The following is a 23,135-nucleotide window of genomic DNA, read 5'->3' on the forward strand; positions in this document are numbered from 1 at the left end:
AAGAAACTTTGGTGCCAGATTTTGAGCCATCAGCAGTGTTTCCTCTCATCTTTATTCTATTATTCTGTTGCAAAGGAACTTTCAGCTTGGGAGCCACAATGGAAAGAAAACAACTCCAGCTCTTTTTTTTTTTTTTCCCTCCCCTTTTTTCCATCTTGTGATCTTAACCCAGCTGGTGAGGGAGAAAATTCCCATGTGAGGCATGTGGGTGGAGCCCAATTGTGTAAGCTCCATGCTCGCGAAGTGTTTGGCATGGATCCGCTTGCTCGCTTTGTTTTCCATGGCCGGACACAGAGGGAAGCCACATTCAGCACATTAACAGCCGCCACCTGTTGCTCTGTGCTACTTCAGAGGAACCCTGAGGCTGGGGAATCACACTGTGCTCTGGCCCTTGATCTCCAGGGAAGTTTGAGACATCAGGGATGTACATTTGTCTCCATGTTTTTCTTGCATTTGCAGGCTTTTGCAGGACGTGATGCAGGTGGGTTTGGGAGTTCAAATGGAGCAGAGGTTGTTGGATCAACTTGAGCACCCCTTTGGTGCAGGTCACTAGGAGGAATTTTCAAGCTCCATTTCATGTGGCTGTCCTGAAGACAAACTCTTCTTGGTTAGTCAACTGTGGTCAGAAATTTTGCTGCCACAGACCACTCTAGAAATCTTAAGTACCTCAAGCATAAGTACAAGGAATAGCAAGAGAATGTGAAGAGAAAGATCTTACTAACCTTGTCAATGACATTTGTAGGACATCCGCCAGATTTCTCCCTTCCTCTCTGCAGTAGAGGTTAAATCGATCTCCATTCCTATGCACTTTCCTGCACATATGTAAAGCGAAAAAAAAAAAAAAAAAAAAGCATATCACTAATGCAGCTAATTCTCAGTATCTTGAAGCAATTGACACAAGTACATGAATTAACTCATCACTTTATAACACTTGAGGCAAATGTGCTATTTGGAGTACCTCTTGGTAAGAATAAGCAATTTAAGATCCATTAGTATTTGGAATATTCTGCTTCATTAAAACCACAGTCATCCCTAAATGTAAATGAGTGGAGAGAAGAAGCTATCAACCTCTTGGTTGTATGAGACAAACTTAAAAACTCTTTATATTGCAGAGTACTGTAAAAAGGTTTTAATATAAATACAAGAAATGCCTTAGATTTCCAAAAGAGGGTTCTCCTACCTTGGGTTGAAGTTTCTTATAGCTTTCTTAAGTTTGAAAACTATCATATGGATTGAAGGTGAGAAAGCAATTCTAGTGTACTGATTTTAAGCTTTTAATATCATTCCAGGGTAGTTTTGCAAAACACCGTGTCTGTGTTCCATTCTGCTACTTGCATACCAAAATTCATTTTCTTTTATAATGGCCACAGTGCCTAAGATTATGAGAGAGCTGGAATTATTTTTTAAAATAATAAATACCTATCCTCTGTTTTCATTCAAAATTTCCAAATGATTCAGGGCCCCCTTGCCCTGGGCTTGACCTGAAGAACTTTAAGATCAAATCACTTTCTTTCATTTATGACACTGTGTGCTTTTATGGTCAGTATTATAAATAATATAAAAGCAGTGGTTTCAGATTTTAATTAGACTTGTGACACATCTATAGTGCACTAAACAAAAAATATATTACAATGATTTGTTCAGCACTTACGGTAACAGAACAAGGAAAGAATCATGAAAAAATTCTGGAAAAAAAGAATGTTCTTTTTCTCCTCATTTCAGTCACATTCAAGTCTCAAGAAGTTCCTCAACTTTAAGAAGCTATTTTTGTCTAAGCAGTAAAGGTAGGGATGCTACAGAAGTCACAGGGATTTCTAGAAAAACTAAATCCTTTCACTGTGGTGCCTAATTTAGTCTTAAGTCTTTTCCAAATGTTGAAATACACCTTCAGGGCCAGAGACCTTACAATTCATGCAAAACTAGAGTGTCTGCAGGTAATGGCTGTTGACTGAATGAGAGAGGGGTATTGCTTCACCACTGAAGAATGAATAGGTGGATCCTGGCTAACACAGAGTACAACCTGCCTTTCACTCTTCACCAAGGGGCCAGTCCGACTTTGCCTGAAGCCACTGATTTAGGTGAAACCATCGTCCAGCAGAGGAACATCAAATGCAAGAAGGTACAAAAGTGTGTCCATGTTGACAACATGATGCTACTGGAAGGAATGTACTAGGTGACTGTTGTCACACAATGTTCTTCCCTTGGAAGAAAAATCACTTCCTGCTTCACACAATTTACACGTGTGGTTTGATAAGGCCTCATGTCATGTTGAAATAACAACACAGTGCTGAGCTGAACTCACTGTTACACTGGCTGATAGGCTTGTAGACAGGTATGCCAAAAATAAAAATTGTCCTGACTATGCACATTAAGAGCATAAAATGTATTCCAAGACTACTGTATGTCCATTATATGGTGTAGATCAGGGTTAGATTAACTCTGAAATATCAAAAAAAATAGTTTCCATAACCAAACAAAGGCACTGGACTCTAGTGAATCAGTATTAGTGCTCTGCAGCTGTAGGGAAGATACTTTATAATTAAGCCTGCACCCTCCAGCAGATCTCGGTTGGAGGTACCAGCAGTCCTTGGCAAAAACTGGTTTGAAATCAGCCTAGCTTCCGGCAGAATAGCTCCGCTGGTGAGGAAAAAAAGCCAGTGTGTTTCTATAGCTCCCACACAGCAAAAGCTCACTTAAAGTAGCTGAGAATGTGAACCTAATATATCTTTATTTTCTTGCTTTTAATTTCTCTTCAAGATTTACAATTCTGTAAAAAAAAAAAAAAAAAAAAGGCTTATTTACAAGAATGGTTGCAAAATTAACCATTAATTTTCTGCTCAAATGGATGTGATGGACACAGTGCAAAATGATCCTGAAATAACAGAGCAGAAGTCAGGTTAAATCTGAAATTCCTACGCTTTTTGCTTTTCTAGATGGTGGGGAATGTTAGGAACAAGACTTGTGCTGGCATGAACAGAGTTGCAAAGACTGTTGGGCTAAAGTTTGAGGCAATCTAAGAGGCTCCTCCACCTGACTCATAAGTATTCCACATCAATATCTCTGATAAATGTCTAAAGCGTTTGAACACAGAAATAATATCAAGGGTACTTCCCTCATAGCTGAGTCAAGCTGTGACAACAGGTCCTGAAAGAGGATATTTTTATAATACTTTATCTTGTCATCATCCTTTTTTTCAATGTCTAGTTCAGGGAAGAATAGCAAAGTCCTTTCGTGCTGAATGGGTTTAAGGGGAGTTGGTTGTTTATTTCCCTGAAGCTACACAGTGCCTCATGTCTCCACATCAGGGTGAGACTGAGGTTTGCGTCAGGCAAATTCCACAGGAACGTTATTTTTTAGATCACTTCTAATGTTAGTTGATTCTGGCTGATAGAAATGCCCTCTTTTCCCATCTCCACATTACTACACAATCTGGCCAGCAATAGTTCAAATTTGATAGCCCACACAGGTATAAATTTAGTTAACTGTTGGTAAGGCCTGGCTTATTACTGTGTCCTTGAGGTGACCAATTTTCACAAGCCTTCACTTTGGAAAGCCTGGGTCGGAGCCACCTGCCCCCTCAGGCCACAAAGGACGAGGGAGCTCCTGGCTCGCACTCGCTCCTTTTGCTGCCTCTGTTGCATTCTCACAGGTCCCCACTTGCAAACTGGCCCATAGCTCCAGTCCCGAAGTCTGTGCTGCTGTTACAAATGTGCTGTTGGGAAAAGGCACGGCACAAGGGGCTGTTGCAGGCGGGGGATGGCAAGTGGGGCCGGGCGCTGCTGTCAGGGCCATCTGCGTGAGTAGCACAGGCAGAAGGGCCACACGTCCATGCTGTGTGGGGGATAAGGTGTCCCAGCACCTGGCTTTGGACTCTTTCCTCGCCTCTCATCACACCACCATCTTTGGCGCCAGGCACATTTTTGTGGCAAATTCCAAATGAAAATGACCCTTCCGTAGAATTTTGGCAGTTTCTTGGCCACAAACCTATGCAGTCCGTGGGCCTGAAATGAGACTAATAGAGCAGCTTGCAATTCCTAGAGCTCTTATATTAGACTCTCTCCAAACTCAAGTGGATCTTCTTACTTCATTGCTTCACACTCAGTTCAGACTTGAAAGAGGTCTTGGCAACTCTGAGAGCCATGAAACATTTTAAAGTGATTAATAAGACTGCACACTTACAGCAAAGGATGACTCCTGCAGGACTCTGCCTACATTCCCTGTTAACGTCAGATAACAATTCATCCAAGTAAAGTAGATAACAAGTGGATTTTTTCATATGCATCCGTAACAAAATCTAAACAACAGGAAAAACAACAAAGTGCTTAATACACAATATTTTCAGTACAAAACAGATTAAAAAACACTCTCTGAAAGAAAACAAACCCATTCATATCCTAAGTCCTCTGCCCAGGTCTCCAGATCACACTTTTACCTGTCTGAATACGTAGAACACTAGACTCTCTTCTCATTTTCCCATAATCTCTTCAGCTGCCCTGCTCACACATACCCTTCCTACCTACTCTCATACTGGAGAGCACACCTCCCGTCCATCTCAGTGCCGCTGACACATGAGACTCTGCTTCTTCAGGCAAACTCCTGGGGCTCTGGGTATGAAGGTATCAAAGCCAAATCTCACAGACGCCTCTAGTGCTATAACCCCTGCCCTCCGGGAGCTGACTGCGTGCCAGCCTGCGGTCCGGCAGAGTCCCCGGGCGGTGTCACTGCCGCTGCCCAGGCACAGGATCCTGTTTTCTCACAGATGGCCCGTGTTTGCTGTGTGCAGCCAAGGGACATGTACCACTAAATGGCAGGCTGTTCGGCTGGAGGCTTGCAGTCTGGTACAACCTCATCAGGCTGGGTACTGCCACGCATCTGTACGTTGCTCCCAAGGATCACAACAGTGGTCCTCAGAAACAGGCCAGCTATTCACTGCTGTGACCAGCTATAGCTGTACTGACATGTTGTCTTTTCTACTTTGATGTTGTCAGCATCCTTAGTGAGAAAACACCACTGTTGCTTTCCACACTGCCTGCGTAATTTATAATTTTTTTCTTTTTATAGTGCAAAGGTTAGGCATTTCTTTGCTGTAAATTTGGGTGCATTTTCTCCATTGCTTGCCTATGTTTTTTTCCAGCAACACAGTGTCAAGAAAGTCTCTAGCCACTGGGAAATACTAGTTGCAAACCTCTCCCTTGTTTCCTTAGTGCAGAAAGCTGTCTGTGCTCACCCTGGAAAGGACCATATGCTAAGAAATTCACTGTTGCTTTTGTGCCCCAGATAGCATTTCTCTTTCTTCCCTTAGGGAAGAGCAGTCACAAAGAGTCCCCTTACTTTGTGTTAGGAAGTGGAAGTGCTTGCTCTGATAGTAGCACTGCCTTACCCAAATAGGCCAAGAGACAAAGAACTCTGAGTTAGTTGAACTACTGAGGTTGAAACAGATTTATAAAAATATCTATCTATCTATCTATCTATCTATCTATCTATCTATCTATCTATCTATCTTTATTTATTTATTTTTATACACATTTCTCATCCTTGTATGTTTTTTCCCCTCTGGTAACCTGATATTCCTGCAAGAGTATTCCTTTGTTGCATTTTGGCTTCACTTCCTGTTGAATTATTTCATTTTATTTAGCTTCACCTGTTAAAATACATGAGCTAATTCTCTTTGTGATGACCTGCCACTGCTTCTTAGTCTTCAATGACAGGATGCAGCAACTGCATGCCTGCAAACCCTATGCCATGAAAATCACCTGGACACCTTTACACACACATAAGCAGAGAAGACAGGCCCAGACTGAAATGCCTTGACCAGTTTAGCTCTGCTCTCAGGTGCTTCCAAACAAGAAACCTCTGCTCACAAACACGGCGCTTTCATATCTTTTGTCTCTGGGCTGCTAAATGTTCAATGTGTAGGGTCTAACACCATGGGCACCACCATTTATCTGAGTTTATCCCTCTCCAATTCTAGAACTCCCCCTGGGGGACCTTATGTAGGGTTTTTCTGAGGTAACACAACATTGTGGTATAATGAGTGTTTTGAAATAACTTCTTTTTCTATGAATTGACTGCATACTACCTGTCTAAAAGCAGCAGCAATGGAAGGAACTCTCCAGAGTACTATGGTATTTATTTTTATCATTTTTACTGCTGTGATGCTGAGTGTTATAATTTATCTGACTTCTCACTCAATGTGCAGATCTATGATAGCTCTATGCCACCTTGAAGCACAGAAAGCCCTTGTCTGGCTAGTCTGAGGGTTGCCCAGCAAGTCATTACTTGCACTGGGAGTGGTGAAATGCAAGGCCAGAGTATTCTGGGTAAACAGATACCTCTTTCATCTCTCCTGCAGAAGTGGGTGAGTGAGAATTGGTGTTACACAAGACTGCGTTGATGCTGTTCAAAGTGATGAGGTTTACCCTTAATGTTATACTGAGGGAACACATGTGGTGACCAGTGATTGATTACCTTCACAAAGCTCATTTTCACTCAGCAGTGGTGAGTTTCAGAAGGGTGATAATAACAGATATCATTGTCTAAGTTCTCTCTCACATGTTGTCCACTGTCCCATGGAAATAAAGAAGTGATTAATTCCTCTAACAGCTTTTTTAGTACTCTGGAAACATTGACATTAAGTGTCAGATACTGCATATTTACCTACAAGAGCAAAAGTCCATAGTGGGTCCCCTTTAACAACGAAAACCGAGGACACTACCTCAATCAAAGAACTGGAAGGATGTCTGTAAGGAAGTAAGACTATTCATAGGAACAAATCTCTCAGCAGGGATTCAGGACTTCCACAGGACCAGGGATGAACAGGAAGACTATGTCTACCTGTGAGCTTGCGTGCTTAAAGAAACAGAATCGGAGCTGGAGGCTTTGGCGGAATGCTTGACTGACCTTGGAGGCACAGGTTACACAACCTGAATAAGGAAAAAGTAGATGGCTCATGTTACCTGTTAAAATAAGAAAATACTCCTCTTTGGGAGATGTTAGCTGAGATGCTTCCAAGCATGAACCTTTCTTAAAAAGGGAACAAATACATAGATTAACAGAGATACAAAGGGGTGGAGATAACACCTGCCAGTGGCAGTTTGGCAGGAGTGCAGCATCCTCTATGGCAAAAGGTCCAGCAGAGGAAAAGATTGCAATGGCTGATGCAGGTGTGTCCTCCCATCTAAGGGGGTCAAATTAGCAGCTTGCTCCTCCTTCTAAGTGGTACTAACCATAGAGGCAACAGTGCTGGGAACTGTTACCCCTCACCCTCTGCTGCTTCCACACAATAACCAGCAGCTGCTCAACCCCCTGCCCCTGACACATGCCTGAGCAGCACCTCACAGGGTGCACACTGTCAGTAGGACATTGAAGTAATGAGGCTCAATTAAGCAGCTCCCCATACAGTCGTGGATGAACTTGTCCCAGCAAGAGTACCTAGATCCAGTGGCTCAGCAGGGTGGCTGTGTGATGTGCAGCTGGTTCAAAGCTGCATATTCCTCCTCCCTGTGGGACACGCTTGCCCTTCTGAGTACCACACACACAAGGTGTAGCCGGGGGGGCCACAAAGACACAGGATTTTAATGCCACCCCTTCCATTCTTATACATACCTGTTTATCAAGAAGTAAGAATAGACAAAGGGAGAAAAGATAAAAAACCTTCATAAAAATCAAGAAGGGTTTGGCTGACATAACACTGGTTTGCTTCTGAAATGAAATTTGAGCATCATTCAGCTTTGCTTTCATTACTGCATAGGTAAGTCAACACTCACCTTTGCTTAGAGGGTCAGCTCAAAATTTTGTGCCTTTTGTTCTTCCCAAGTGAGTCTTCAGTGTGGGATTTACATGGTGGCCAGAATTTTTGCAGCCCTTTCCCAATGGTATATTTCTGCAGAAATACACAGATCTGAAAAGATAAACCATTTATTCCCATTAAGAGTACTTAGGGAGAAAAAAAAAAATCAGTCTCGTTTAAATTTAGTATCATTACATTTTGGATTTTTTTTTCTACCAGGCCATTTTCCTCCAGCTGCTTTCATATAAACTCTGCTCCTAAACTTCCAGCCATAATGGAAATGGGAAGTCAGTCTCTGATGTTAGGCCACAGAAGCTGTATTTACTTTCTTGAGGGACGCAATGCTCCTTATAGTAGATTTCACTCTATTTACAACATGTGAGTCACTTAGTTGAATTTTGCTATAATAGTATATAAAGTCTGCAGAACTGTACATATATAAGTTTGTATTCAGCAATTAGAGGAGTGACACTGTTCATTCATTGCAGAACACCACTCAGGTGGACAGCTGGTGGCAAAGTGACCTGGATGTATAGTAGTGGGGGACTTTTAGTGTGGGTTTGGGTAGGAGGTGGCCCCCTTGCAAGGTGGCATTCAAAGGAGAAGATGAGAAGTCTAATTCAAGGGTCCCAGGTATTCTCGGAAAGGTTTTTACTGACTGACAGTAAGACAGTGTTTGCACAATTGCCCAAAAGTGTAGCCTTTGAAGAATAAGAATAATAATATTTCTGTTCTCTGAGATACACTTTATTTTTGGAAGTGACCTGATATCAGCAGAAGGAAAACACTCAATTTCACAGTTACATCGAAACAAAAATAATTGCAGAACACATGCAGAAATTAAAATCTATTACTGGCAATTTGCGCTTAGAAACTAAACATCCCCTAAAGCTAGATAACTTCAACCATTTCAGTTTGGTTTTGTTATGATTGGTTATCCCCTCTGTATCACTATTAAGGCCTGAGATATTTTCTTCACGTCTTCTCTAATCCCATTCTTTTGCTGTCTTCCATCTTGCTAAAGATATTTTAGGTCCTAGACAATGTGGATATTCAATTCATGTAATTAAAACGTAGCTACAACCATCTTTTTCATTTTCCTTACCATAAAAAAAAATTACATATTGAATCCTAACAAACTTTATGGACGTGTTCCTCATTTTGAGTTTTATGCAGTAGCCACTGGAGACAAATGGGATAATTTCCCATGGATCCAACAAACACTGATCCAAATAATACAGCAAGAAAAAAGCACTCATTAAAAAACCCTTGTAAAAATTACAGGAATGCAAGAATCTCCTTGACTGAGGATGTGCAACCCCGAAATCACTGAGGAACATACTCGTCAGCTTTCAACTTTCCTGATAACACCACCCAAAGAAAAAAGCAGCTTATTTTCTCCTTTCTAACCATATTTTGAGCTGCCTAGAAAATCATAACTAAAACTTATCTTTCCATACATGTCCCCTCCAAAAAGAGTGACACAGCAAATGACCAGACAAGCCACTGTTAAGCCCTGTTAAGTCATTTGGGGGATCACCTTCAGAGACTCCTGATTCACCATTGAGGTCTGTAGAATTTCTGCCAGCAGTGCCAGAAGGCAGAAGACTCAGGTCAGCCTATCACTTTTGGTACTCTGACTGATGCTATTTTGCCATGGCTCATCAGCAAAATATTTCTTACAGGACACAGAGCATTTGTTCTGATGCTGTAAGTGGGAAAACAAAGTCAGATACCAGCGTGCTGTCTCTGTCCTCTTTCCTTTAGCACCGTGACAGCACTACCAAGTCCTGACAGACTTGGAGAGAGTGGCACCAAGCTGTCCATCAGCCAGTGGAGAAGGGTCTGACAGTGAGTTACAGATGAAGGGAGTGAGATAGAGAACATTTGCCTTGAGTGCTGAGCAATCAGGGAAGATAACTACTGTAATTTGTGGCTCTGCATACAACCTCCTTGGCTATGTGCAGTTCTCACTGACACTGAAGTGGCCTCAGTTAATGGGCTTCCACCACTGCATCCAAGGGCAGAATTTGCACCTCCTCTCTTCCTATAAACAACTACAGATGAACCTGTCCTCAGGCTCGTGGCTGAGAGCCAGTCTGCGGGTACCACTTATGCCATCAACACCATCAAGGAGGAAAAAGTTGCAGCAGGTCTGACCTAGTGCTCAGTATGAGATACACTGTCAGTTGGCTACTTGACTTGGTTGCACTCTCAACCATCTAGTGGGAAATGAGGGACAGTAATAAAGTACTTAGCAAAGAATCCTAGCAGTTTTTCTCTCCTCTGCATTCCTCCCCCACCTTAATTTCATAGCTTTGCCAAAGGTTGAGGAGGGAAAAAAAATGGTGCAAGTCTAAAAAGACATTTTTGGTAATGAGTTTTGGTACCAAATTCCCAATCCATGCTTTTCCAGGTGGCTTGTTTTTATCACATACACCATAACCTAGAAGTATCCTACAGTTTCTCTCCTGACAGGTTGGATATTTAAATGCACAACCATTTATACATTCAAGAATTCAAATCTGCAGTTTCAAAATGGAATTATGCCAATCACGTAGGCCATCTGGCTAAATTCGTGTTAGGAAGTCGTAAATAAAGATGACATGGGGTCACTTAATGGAAAGGCACTGACATTTCATCCATGGTTTATTACTATCCTCTGGTCCAAACTGAAGTGAGCTTATGGTCGCAGCTTAGTTTTCAGTGGACAAACTGTCTCTGTCACAGTTTCCCTCCCCCTACTGTAAAGAATCTATATGCTGCAGAAAGGATTTTTATGGACTCAGTTCTGTGGCCTGTACCCTAGCATCATGCTCGCTGACTTCAGCAGCACATTTTCCACATCTGGAAAGGCATCACAGAAATTAATTCTGTACAAGTGCAATGGTCAAGGAGGGAGCATGCACAGACCCTTGCCCTTTCACTTACAAAATCATAAGATTCAACACTAAGTTAAAGAAAAATAATTCTCATTGTAAAAGCTAGAGTAGGTCACGGGGCTGTAACACACTAGGACTCTGCAAGACTAGCCTGCTCACGCACACGTGCGCACAAAGGCTCTATTTTCAATTGCCTCTTGGCATAAAGAGTAGTTTTGATTTAGAAAAAGGCTCAGAACTGGTATGAGGATCTCACTCATTTATTTCTCATAGGAAATATGTTCTCTTCTGGTCTCCTTGGAGGGATGTGTCTTTGTAGGCAGGGTCAGCACTGCCAGGAGAGAGGGAAAGAAATAATTTGCAGATTCATGACCATGGTTTCAAGAATCTTGGCTCGGCACGAGCATTAGTCTATTTATGTACATGTCTGAGGGAAGACAGAGACTCAAAATAAGTAAAAGCAGCTTCAAGAAAGTGAGTAATCTCTTCTGTGTCCTTAGTGAATAGGACAAGAAATGGGCTTACCTGCAGCTAGAGATGCTAAGGAATGGTAAAGGTAGAGAAGCACTGAGAAAAGACTGCCCGAGGAGGTGTGAGGTTGGTAGGGGTGCTTGAAAGGAGACTGTTCCTGGGGAGGTGCAGATATGGTTGAAGACAGAATAAATAACCTCTTGATAGACATTCCAGCCATGTGACTGACAAAAATGTTTTACTCCCTTCTACCAATTTGCTGGTTTCTGAGATATTACGGCCTGCTCCACTGAGAGCAGTGACAAAATACCTCAGTTCTTCCTATCTGATCTCACGTGAGAGTATGCCAAAAGCAGTAAGGAAAACAGACAGGGAAAACGTAGCCTAAGAGCATGAAATGTGGAAAATAAGGATATACCGACGGCATGTGAGCTGTCCCTCAGTCTCCAGGTGAAATACCAGGGCTTGGCAGGCATGCAAACGGAGCCCGCTCCTGGGCGTGCGGCTGTATGCCTGACACCAGAACAGCTGGCAGCACAACCAGCCTGCGGGTCATCCAGTTAATTCAGTGGTCTCGTAACCTTTATGAGCAATTATTCAGCAACATCCAATAATTAAAAACAAATATGCTGCAGGTAACACGGAGAACAGCTGACAGGGTTCGGGAGTAGACACCACATAAAAAAATTAACACAACAGGCTGCCATTAAAATGAGGCAGACTCCACATGAACTGATGGCTGCCAGAGTCACATTTGTACAGCTAGAACTTCTCTTTTTTCGTGTCCTTTTAAAGAAGCTGAAAATATCCACTAACCCTGAGAACAAACATATCATTTTAAAGCAGAATAGGCCTGTAAGACTTTTTAACACTTGTTCATTGATTATATTAATGCCAGAATATATTAAAGAAGTGCAATATAAATTTGATTTTAATTGTTTTGTACACACGCCAGTGAAAAGGAACTGATTGGATACAGTTCACAGGCAGTATGTTAATACGTTATTTTCATATGATGATAGCTTTGCATAATCTTTCTTTTTCCAAGATTTAGAAGAACCTGTTGTTAACCAAAGCACAGGAGAGAGGAAGAATACAATTTACATAAAATCGGCTACCCTACACATTAATTAGTAATGTGGCTGAGCGGAAGGTGTGTTCACTTAGTAGAAAGTACACTTTATAATTTATACACCAGCTGTTTCAGTGCTTTCTAGTCCATTTTCCTCCCTGCCTGCCTCTAATGAAATCGTGTTACTGGAGAATTGACTGGGGTGAATTGAGATTTTAATCCCATTGACGCTTCTCTATGGAAAGGCACACTGGTGGGAACTTTTAATGGAAGGTCTGTAATCAGAAGACACTTGTATTCAGTCCCCCACTATAATGACTCTCATCAAATGTTAAAGCCCAGGCAGTGTGCAGAAGGCTAGAATTTCAAGGTTTTTGACCAACCCCATTTGAGGCATTCCTCTGGGAGTGTGTGATTACTCAAGTTTAGCAGTTTATTGCCTCATCTTTCAATATCCAGTGAAGCACAAAATTCTCATCTAGGTTGCTCTTTTTACTTAAAGAACAGGCCAAAATAGACTGCAGAGCTACTAGCACTGTCATTGAGGTTAATTCTTGCTTCTCAGTTAACAGGAGATCAATGGAAAAGCTTTAAAATATTAGAACACAAATGCTGTTTAGTCTCTAAAAATGTTCAGCAGCCTTTGTAAAAATTCTGGTTCACACCACACTTTTCCAATACATGCAGGCTCACATTTATTTATTTATTACCAACTGCTTCTTTAAGTCTAAGAGTAACATTAATTGAGAGGTGGTGCTGTTCCGCAAAGAAGGATGTAAACATGTATTAAAATCCAGCAGAGCGAACAGTTTTCCTATTCCCCAAACTTTGCAGTCAAGAAAAGTACAGTCATTAAAAGAGAGGTGGTCAAAAAGCAAGCTGAATTGGGAGTTAATGGGACTCATTATGTCGGCTGCATGTTAGTAATGTCTCCTTCTCTACCAGAAAAACAAGCAGAAATAGACACAGAAAAGCAAAACCCACTTAAACAAATGCCTGTTAAAATCCCTGTGAGAAGAATGCATTTGCTCTGAGCAGACACAAACACATCAATTAATACAGTGGAAGCCACTTAAACAAATACATGTTAAAGAAATAAACTGAAAAAATGAAGGAACTTCTGACAAAAGATGTCAAATGCTGTTAAAAGGAAAAAATCTATTTAAAAGACATCATATTTTTCAAATGCAGCAAGTCAAAATAGAAGGAATAATAAGAATAATGTCTCTGAAGAATTAATGTTAAATAAAAAAGTCTTTCCCTTCCTTCTCCTTTTCCCTCCTCCCTAAAAAAGGAATCAAGATGAGGGTTTCTTTAATAAGCATTTCTCTGGCAACTTAATGAATACGTTTGAATGACTTTCCTTATTCCCTGTTCCTTTCTTATTGAATTGGTCAGACAAAGGTCTAATTTGGGAGTGTTTTTACTTAAAGGAGCTCTTTCTTTCTGACACTTCTTTTGGGCCAGCATGGGTTCAGGATTTTCCGCTCCTTATGCAATTCACTCTGCTCCCTTTCTTATTTCACTTATTTAAAAAAATGTTAGGATCCACTTGCTACTAGAGATTCCTTTTTTATGGCTTCCAATCTGAATAGGTACCTACATTCTCTGCAGAATTCATTGCAGTCATTGCATATGTACTATAATTCATCCAGGAAGGATTACAATGTAGCTTTTCATTGGATTATGTTTGTGTGCACTTTTCAGAGTGTATTTAATGTGGATATATGTGTATAGAATTTACTGTGTGCCTGAGTGATTTTCAGAAGGTCTTCCTTTAGACTCTTCCTATTCAACTTTGGTGGGATTATGTGAGAGCTCCATGTGTCCACATTTGAAGGGAACATCCAACCTTCAGATTTCTTTATATTTTCTGCAACAGGTCATGAATGCCTTTTGTTATAACAGCCCTAATTTCTCCAGGTTCTTTCCCGCTTCCTTTTACCAGCCTCTTACCCACTTCTTGGAGAGTTTTCTCACTCTCCAACCTAGCAAGTCAACCTCTGTTGCCAACAAGCTTTCTGCTGGTGTCTCTCAGAAGTACTGATCCGTACATCAATGATCTGCATGCTTCACAGACATCCATTAATTTATTTCCTCAGCACCTATATTAGGCATGTAATATTACATCAGTCTGGCAGAGAGAGAGCCGAAACAGAGACAAGCAACTGAGTCACCCAAGGGCACTCGGAAAATCTGCTCTAGAGACAGAAAGCTCATCCAGACTCCAACTTCCTAAACCCAGATATTATTGAATAAATTTAATGTGGTCCTAATCCAGCAAAAAGAGAACAATACTAAGTCAGACACTCTGAAATTGTGTCTATCCACATAATATGAACATCTTACTATGTGAGCTATCTTTTCTAGTTATCCGGAAGTGAACAGCTTAGCAACTAATAAATAAGGCCATTAAAAGCTGATTAAATTTAAGCAAATGTGATAGATTCCTTCTGTAAAGGGCAAGCAGGCTCCTGAGCACAGACTAGCATTCCACTGACTCTATATTCACCTTTCTGATTGATGTTGACCTAGTTATGAACTCTCCATTTTGAAGAGGACACACCAAAGAAAACATGGAGGCTGTTGTGAGATAAGAGTTGGTCAAAGGGAAAAGAAAATGATGCATCAACACAACAAAATAATTGTCTGGGCTGTAGCATTGCTGGAAAGGACCGAAAGGAGCCCTAGACCATGAATGGATCAAGGCAGAGAATCCTAGAATGGTTTGGGTTGGAAGGGACCTTAAAGATCACCTAGTCCCATCCCCCCCTGCCCCGGGCAGGGCCCCCTTCCCCCAGCCCAGGGTGCTCCCAGCCCCGTCCAACCTGGGCTTGAACCCTTCCAGGGAGGGGGCAGCCACAGCTGCTCTGGGCACCCTGGGCCAGCGCCTCACCAACCTCACAGGGAAGAATTTCTTTCTTATATCTAATCTAAATCTACCCTCTTTCAGTTTAAAACCATTAGCACTCATCCTACCACTACCCTCCTTGATAAAGAGTCCCTCCCCACCTTTCCTGTAGCCCCCTTTAAGTACTGGAAGGGGCTAAGGTCTCCCTGGAGCCTTCTCTTCTTCAGACTGAACATCACCAACTCTCTCAGCCTGCCCTCACAGAGGAGGTGCTTCTGCCCCCGGATCATCTTCGTGGCCTCCACTGGACCCACTCAAGTAGGTCCATGTCCTTCTTATGCTGGGGGCCTCAGAGCTAGACACAGTAAAGACAGAGTAGTTTGTAATGTGTAATAGAATTGTCATGGAAGAAAGGAAGGGGAGAAAGAAAATATATTCCAGTAAAAAACCCAGGGACGGAAAGTATACCCGATCTTTCACACCTTCCAGCACCATCTTTCTAGAATGCTTATTGCACCTTTTTGCCCTTGGGTATTCAAATAGCCATGTGTTCATTAGGGGCATTCTGTATCACCAGACTAAAACTACAGAAAGAGTAAAGAACTGTTTTCTGATTAGAATACAATTATAGGCATCTGCTGATTCCAGTATTTCTGTAGTGCCTTCTAAATAAGTCAGTCACAGATTAAACTGACCCTGTACTTACTCTAAAAGATCAAAAGCTATAGATCCAAATAATGAGTTTTGAAAATAAGACAAGCTCGTATTTTTGTTTTGATTTATTTAGGTTTCTTTGCTCTGTTTTCTTCAGATGGTTCTTCTTTGAAAATGTGGAGTGTGGTAGATTTCCCCTGCAGTAAAGACAGCAAAACTCCAAACATGGTGGAGACAGAAGATATAAAGAAGTACTCGTATGACAAAAATGTGTCTGTCTTTAAAGCTGGTTCTTCTGACTGCTACTAAGGCATAACTGCCCATGTGCTATTTGAGCTGTGAAATATGGCAAAGAGGGTCATAAGAATAGCAAGACACTCTACTTCTAACAAAAATAATGCTGTTTATAGGAGGGAAGCCCTCTTAAATACATTTGCACAGCACTTAGCACAACAAGCCCTGGTCTTCAGTGATACAACAAGTAATAACTGTCAATAATGCTGTTTATGGACATTTTCTTTTTTTTTTTTCCCAACAACATAAGGGTGCTTTTCTAATCCACAAAGGCTATAAATGTGAACTATTGCACTATTTCTAAGGGCAGAAGTGAGACCAGAGATCAGGCAGATGAAGCGTGTCTTTTGTGATTTATGTGCTCACTGCCACCACCTACTTTCTGCAATGAACATAAGAAGGTGATGATCAGTGCTTAACTCAAATGTAAATAAGTATAACATCTTCTGGAGGCCAAAGCAATAATCCCATTCAGACAGACATAAAAATTAATATGACTGGAAAGTATAGGCCACATACACTTCCTGTATAAGGCAGCTACAAGGTAATTTAACAGGAAAGGTACAACCTTTGTTCTGTGAAAAATCAACATAAGATAGACTAGACAAGAACACAGACATCTACTGTAGGAAATCCCATGAGTCCCAGGGGGGCAGACTAGCCAGCCTAATATGGCATAGGTCTTTCCCTTCCCCAGATTAGAGCTAGGTAGTCCATGGCATTCATTAATTCCTTGGCCTCTTAATTTCTAATAGTTTAACACACCATATGATTTTTCCTCAGCACAGACTGCCTTCCACAACATGGTCCTAAGAAGGAAAAAGAAAAAAATCTAAGCTTAGTACTGCCAGAGAGAAAAGTCAGAAAAAGAGATGTTGTCATTGAAATTTTGTTGTGTTGAATCACTTCAATGAGATCATAAGGTACTATAATATATTGGGTTTTTTTGCATTTCCTGGGAAGATGCCATTTGAAGGAGACAAGGTGCTTTATATTTGCTTTTAGGCATTATTTAACACCAAGTTTTACTCTTCAATGTAAAGATTCAGTTGTGTGCCAGTAACTTGATGAACATAATTTTGTCATATCCACAGGGGTATAACATGGTCATACAACTCAGAGCTCCATAATATGCAGCAAGTTCTCTTATAAATTCGTGTGACCTACAAAAACCACTTTTATATGTGAGTATCTTCAATAGATTGATCTAGCTTCCCTTAATATTTTATGACCATACATGTTTAACAGGGAAGATTCTTATAGTGACAGTATTTTATATCCTTTAATTATGTGGTAAATATTCAAAATGCAATTCCATGGTTTCTTACAGGAAATATTAATAGCAGTAGTAGTTACAAAAGTGAATGAAGCAAGAAATAGGTTATTCATGCCCTGCACAGAGCAGAAGACAGAGCACAGAAAGAAACTGTTGTCTTTGAACTTTCTATTAATAAAGATCTCCATGCAAGTCAAACACATAGCCTAGCAAGTTTCTACTATTCAGCCTATATCGGACTCTTTCCCAGGAGTTACAGTACCATGAATATCCCTTTTCTGCAATAGCATTAGTACAGACCTTCATGGTTTGGTTTGCTTTCAGCAAAGGGTAGTCATTTACCTGAGCAAGCCAGCCAAAAGAGGATGAAATGCATGTGTTGTCATTTTCCACATGAATCATTGATGTGGTGACTTAATTTTCAAAGAGGATGGAGAAACAACACTACAGGATTGATGTAAATCTAGCAAGATGAACAAAGGAATATGAATTTGCAAAGATTTGATGTAGGAAATATCTGGTGGCTAATGTTTTGGACCAAATGATCTACAATCATGAATTCACAATATGACGTTCTTTGGAGATTTTTGCAGCACTCAGCAGATTATAGGACAGATAACTTGCAGAAAGGTGTATTTGTCCCACAAATACTCAGTACTCCAAATTACATTAAATTTCTTGTTGCTTTTGGAAAAAGTAACTGAAATAGAGTGTTTATTTTGAAAGTTTCAGCCAAACTGTAAGCAGAACTAACTGTCTCAAAGATAAATGTAATGTAAGTAATAGAAAATGAAAAAAAAATTAAAAATACCCTGCACTTGTTAAAGCAAAGGTAATATATCGCATTTACTAAAAAAAAAAAAAAAAAAAAAAAAAAGTAGATATAAATTATGTAGCATGGACCAAATCACCACCTAGTGCAAAGAAGCCCCCTGTTTTTGAGGTACCTGGACTGATACCAGTGTCAGCTGGGGACTGATGCAGTTGCCAGAAGATTCTTCTGGGTTTCAGCCCCACAGCGCGGTGGCTGCTACAGCGGGACCCACTTGCAGGGTGACTGTGGCAGTGACCAGTAGGAAACCTGTGCCAGTGTCTCTGTAAATGCTCTCTGTGCCTCCCACAGCTGCCCAGCTGCTGCGCCGGGGGACTCTGAGCTGACAGACCAGAAGCACCAGCCTGCAGTTTCCATAGGAAGCTGGTTTTTGTGCCCAGAATGTTTCTGCTGAGCTCAGCCCTCTTGTAGCCTCCTCCAGCAGGCAATCAGCTAACGAAGCCAGCTGCTGGGAGAGGGACTAAGTGCAGACCCCTCTCTTAAAAGGGGAAGAAGCCACAGCACAAACAACTCCCAGCAAACACCCAAGAGTCACTGAATTTGCGTGCTATGAGCACACAGACTAAAGCATGTGCCTAGAAACAGGGCCATAACTGTGGTTCAGGAACCACGCTACTGTTACATGTTTACACTGAATAGAAAGTGGATCCACAAAGCAGTGCATATGTTTGTCTGATAGTCATTAAATAGGGATTTGACTGCAGATCTTCTGGGAAAAATCTAGCAGGAAAGAGCTGAGTATCTGCTTCAGTCTTGGCATGCAATAGTGCAGCTCCATTACCATTAGGGAATTGGCATATGTCTGGAATTAGGCACACTAGCAATCAAGCCACTTCTTTACAAATAACTAAAAAAAAGTGAACAAACTGTTTGTTATCAAATTGATTCAGGCATCTGGGACACAGTGGGTGAATACTATTGATTATTTTCATTCAGGTTTTAAAGTGAATTTACTTTGGCCGACTGCTCTCCTTTCATATTTACTTGCCTTGAACATTCGAGTGATCAAGTTTTACTAACACAGATGTGACCTTGACCAAGTCCCTTTACCCTTTTGTGCTTCCATTTCCTCCTTCTCTCTTATCTGTCTCAGATGCAAACTCAAATAGATTGCATCTATTAAGGTCTATACCTTAATTAAGTATACTGGGCCCTGTCTTCTCTGGGATCTCTCCACACCACTCCAACACAAATCAGAATAACAATAAATTGTGTAAAATGCATTTCAAAGTCTCATATATGGTGGGTGTTAGTGGGAAAGGAATTTGAAATTCAGAGGTGACATCTGAGCCAGATGCACTTGCTTTCCTGTTCATCCAAACACGTAACCCATCTGCCCAACTGCAGTGAGGCCATGCAACTGAAATCGTGAATACTGAGTGGGGGCTACTTGCATCAAATTGCTTCCCTGTGGGGTTGAAAAAAATAGGAAAACAACTTTTAAAAGGTTGTTGAACAAAAAGCTAACATAGAACCAAACTCTCATCTGCTCAGAGAAATTTCAAGAGCAGAAAGAAGTGACTACTTTTGTGATATATTACTTGCAAATTACATGTTCTGTTGCACCCTGGTGCTTTTTCAAAGCCCAGTAACCTGCTTGAGTTGCCTGGTAAGCAGACAGTTTATAAAAAGAAGCAAAAATTATAATAAAAAGGGTTTTTTCATTTCTCAAGGACCAGACATGTATGTTGCCTCTAGCTTCCTCAGCTATAGAGTTGTTGCTCAAACAACAAAACTCAGGTAAACACTGCATTCCTACAAACTTCTGTCATAGGTCTCTAATGTGTACCACTACGTTAACCCAAGCTCTTTTCCCTGGCCTCTGTAGTCCCAGAACACTCCAGCTATTCCCAGATACTCTCACTACTTTTTGTGGCTAGAGAGAAGACAGCACAATTGGTAGCTGGTTTAGTTATCTACCTGCTTACCTACCCATGCTGAACAGGCCATTATCAAGCAGAAGGAATAATGGTCCTGTTCCAAGTCTCAGTGTGTGAGCATATATCCAAATTTTGCCTCCTTTTTCCTTTGGCTCCATGTTTTTCCACACAACTGCAGGAGATCAGTAACTTTGAGACCTCTCTCTCATCCAATTGTGTTGAGGCTATATAACCGGTTCAAGAACGAGTAGAGAGTAACAGAGAGGGCAGAGCTGTATAATCCTTACCTCCATAGGAGCTCCGGCTCCGGCCTTGCAGAAGCTGTTTTGCCAAGGGTGCAGAGGCAGCACTGGCACCAAGCACAGGTCTGTTCCCATAGGTTTGGGATGTCAAGCCCAGAGAACATTTCATATAGCAAAGCCACCATCTGCAACATCTCTTCCTTACCCCAGGACAAGTAAGGGGCGGGCAGGGGCAGAAGAGAGGGGGACAGGTTAGAGAAAGACAATACCTTATACCTCTTATGGAATAACACCAAAAATATGCTTTTGGGTAGCCCAAAGGGTGGAAGACCTTCTCAGCTATAGCTGCTTAGCAGAGAAGTCCCTGAGCACTCACTCCTTGCAAATTACAATTTCTGATGGTCAGCCATTTCAGCCTTCCAGACCCCTAATCTCAGTTGCTGAGATAGAACACCGTCCTGAAGGCCAGCTGATCCTGTATTATTTAAATCCTTTACTAATGAGGGCCAGATTTTCAGCTGCTGTGAACTGAGACAATTTCACTAAACTCACTCAAACCAGGTAAACTTAAACCAGCTGATGGTCTGGTTTAACCAATATAACTTCTGAGTGCATTTACTGAATAATGAAAAAGAAAGAAGAGGTACTTTGTTCCTGGGGATATTTGGTTTGTATTTCTGGGTTTTGTGTTGGCTTTTTCTTGGGGTATTTTTCTTTTTTTTTTTTTGGAAAGGAGGAGTGAGGTGAGAGGAATTGTTTTTTTGGCCTGTTCAGGAGTTGCAGAGCTGAAGCTGGGAAGCAATGCAAAAGAACACTTTAATAAGTAGAGAGTGCCAAATGAAACACTGGCTTTTCTTCTGTGGATGGAGAAAGCTAAATACAATATTCATGTTACCTCAGTTTCTTCCATCGCTCCAGAAAAAAACATTGCCAAGACAAAATAACCCCCTCTGCTATTGCATAAACTCTTCATGTGCAGTTATTTGTACTAGCCAAACAGAAAGAAATTAATCCCATTTTGAGCACTGAATGTGTGGCCAAGGATTTCATTATATTGTTACCATTTGGGGCAAATATGCAGGAAGAAAATAAAACTGTGCCAGGATTTCAGACTGAAATGTACATTTAAAACTTAGCTTGTGACTTCCTAGTGCCATTGTGAGGGTTTTTTTTCTGATGTTTCACCCTGGAGGTATCATGTTGTGAGTTCAGCAGGCAAGATGTTGCCATGATATATACCTCATCAGATCAAAGGCATTGCACGGAGTGCCAGGGACGGATATGATTCTTTGGACTAATTTTATTATTGTAACTCCAATGTCTTCAGGGTGTTACACCAATGATGAATTTGGCTCATCATACACCAAATGAAGCTTAACATCTTTTGTTCCAAGCCTTCCTTTCTATCTACCTCCTCTGCTACCACCTGCTATTACTCTTTGGGTATGTTTACACCACATATTGCAAACAGCCATGAGCAAGCTCTGCCCACGCTCCAATCTGACAGAAGCCATGTGATTGCATTGGCACCAAGCCTGAGCTAATAATCCCTCCTGAGAAGGATTTTTTCAGTGAATAGCATGGGCAGGATGAGTGTACATCTACCCATACGGTATCAACATGCCCAAAGAGTAATCTATGCTGGGAATCTCTCTACAGGTCTGGAATCTTCTCCTTTCTTCTTGATTTTCACACGCAGACTTTTTCCCATGCCCTGTAAAGAGAGCTTGTACCTGCATTGATAATCCCCACAGTCAGCAAAATGCTCCTGAGTGGTACAGAGAATTGCTGTTTTCATAACAATCATTTGTTGGTACAGAGCGCTTCAGAAGTGTTCAATCCTAGATACCCAGCTTTCTTCTCTACCAGTTCAAACAAGTTTTTCACCCAAAGAGTAGACAAAACTATCCTATAATTCAAATCATGCCACACCTTCCCGCTCTTTCTTTCTACTGTTCCACTACTTTCCTTTGTCTTCTGCATCAACATCACTATGGTTTGTTGACGGTACCATTCCTGCATGTGGCTCATCACCTTTCTTTGCAGTAATACCGATTATATTCCCTGGGTTCTTACTTGGAAGCTTCATCTTTTGCTTTCGAAGACCTAACAGAGCATTCTCACGGGGTCTTGCTGTTCCACCATATCCTTGACCTGCACCAGGGTGAAGACAAACCTATAAATATTGCCGTGACTGCAATGGTAAATAAACTGGGCCTCCACACCAGGAAGGGAACAGTGAGATCCAAGGCCTTGTGGTGTCTGTGAGGAAGTATCACATATTTTTCACCTCTTGACATGTATTTTCTCTCATGTAGGGAGACGCTGGGGCTTTAATATCATATTTTCAAACAATTTAAAGCTACCTAAACTTAGTGGTTTTTACTTTACTTTTGTTACCAGTTTAAATAAATGACCACACACCAAGATAAGCCACGTAGCTATCCACTCCATGATGGTTTTCTACAAAATTTTCAGTCACGCGCTCTTCTACTCAGACACTTTGGGTGGCTCAGCAGGTACACAGAGGCAGAATCAGGGCATGCTTGTGGTTTCAGTACACTCAGTTATAAACTCAGGCTGTGGCTGAGCATTTACATTCCTATTTCTCTGCATGTGCTCAGTGAGGATGGAGGCCCCTTGCTCAGTAATATGAAGCTCCCTCCTCCACCCCAAATACAGGGTAGAACCAGGAACAGTCTCAGAGCAAGAGGTACTAACTTTAACATCAATTATTTGCATACCTACACAATATTTTTGTGTTAATGGAAGCTGAACAAGAAGCCATCACTGTTTTTCCAGACGCTTTACTAAAAGCTTTGCAAAAATTTAACCCATAAAGAAAAGATCCCCAGTTAAACATAAGAAGCAAAGGAACGTGGCTGAAGAAAG

At 41.3% G+C, this 23,135-nt stretch overlaps 1 long non-coding RNA gene across 1 annotated transcript in view; it reads right to left on the reverse strand.

Annotated features, from left to right (window-relative positions):
* LOC116965071 overlaps positions 1-7,871 on the reverse strand; it is a 9,733-nt gene extending 1,862 nt beyond the window's left edge. Inside the window, exons 1-5 of the long non-coding RNA XR_004409123.1 lie at positions 7,767-7,871; positions 6,835-6,923; positions 6,658-6,740; positions 4,180-4,294; positions 723-812 (exon numbers count right to left, since the gene is read on the reverse strand). This is a non-coding gene — a long non-coding RNA (uncharacterized LOC116965071). The remainder of the gene's footprint in view (positions 1-722; positions 813-4,179; positions 4,295-6,657; positions 6,741-6,834; positions 6,924-7,766) is intronic.
* Positions 7,872-23,135: the final 15,264 nt, after the last annotated feature.

The sequence above is a fragment of the Tyto alba genome, unplaced genomic scaffold (assembly GCF_018691265.1).
Source record: "Tyto alba isolate M040663 unplaced genomic scaffold, T.alba_DEE_v4.0 Super-Scaffold_8, whole genome shotgun sequence".
NCBI lineage: Eukaryota > Metazoa > Chordata > Aves > Strigiformes > Tytonidae > Tyto > Tyto alba.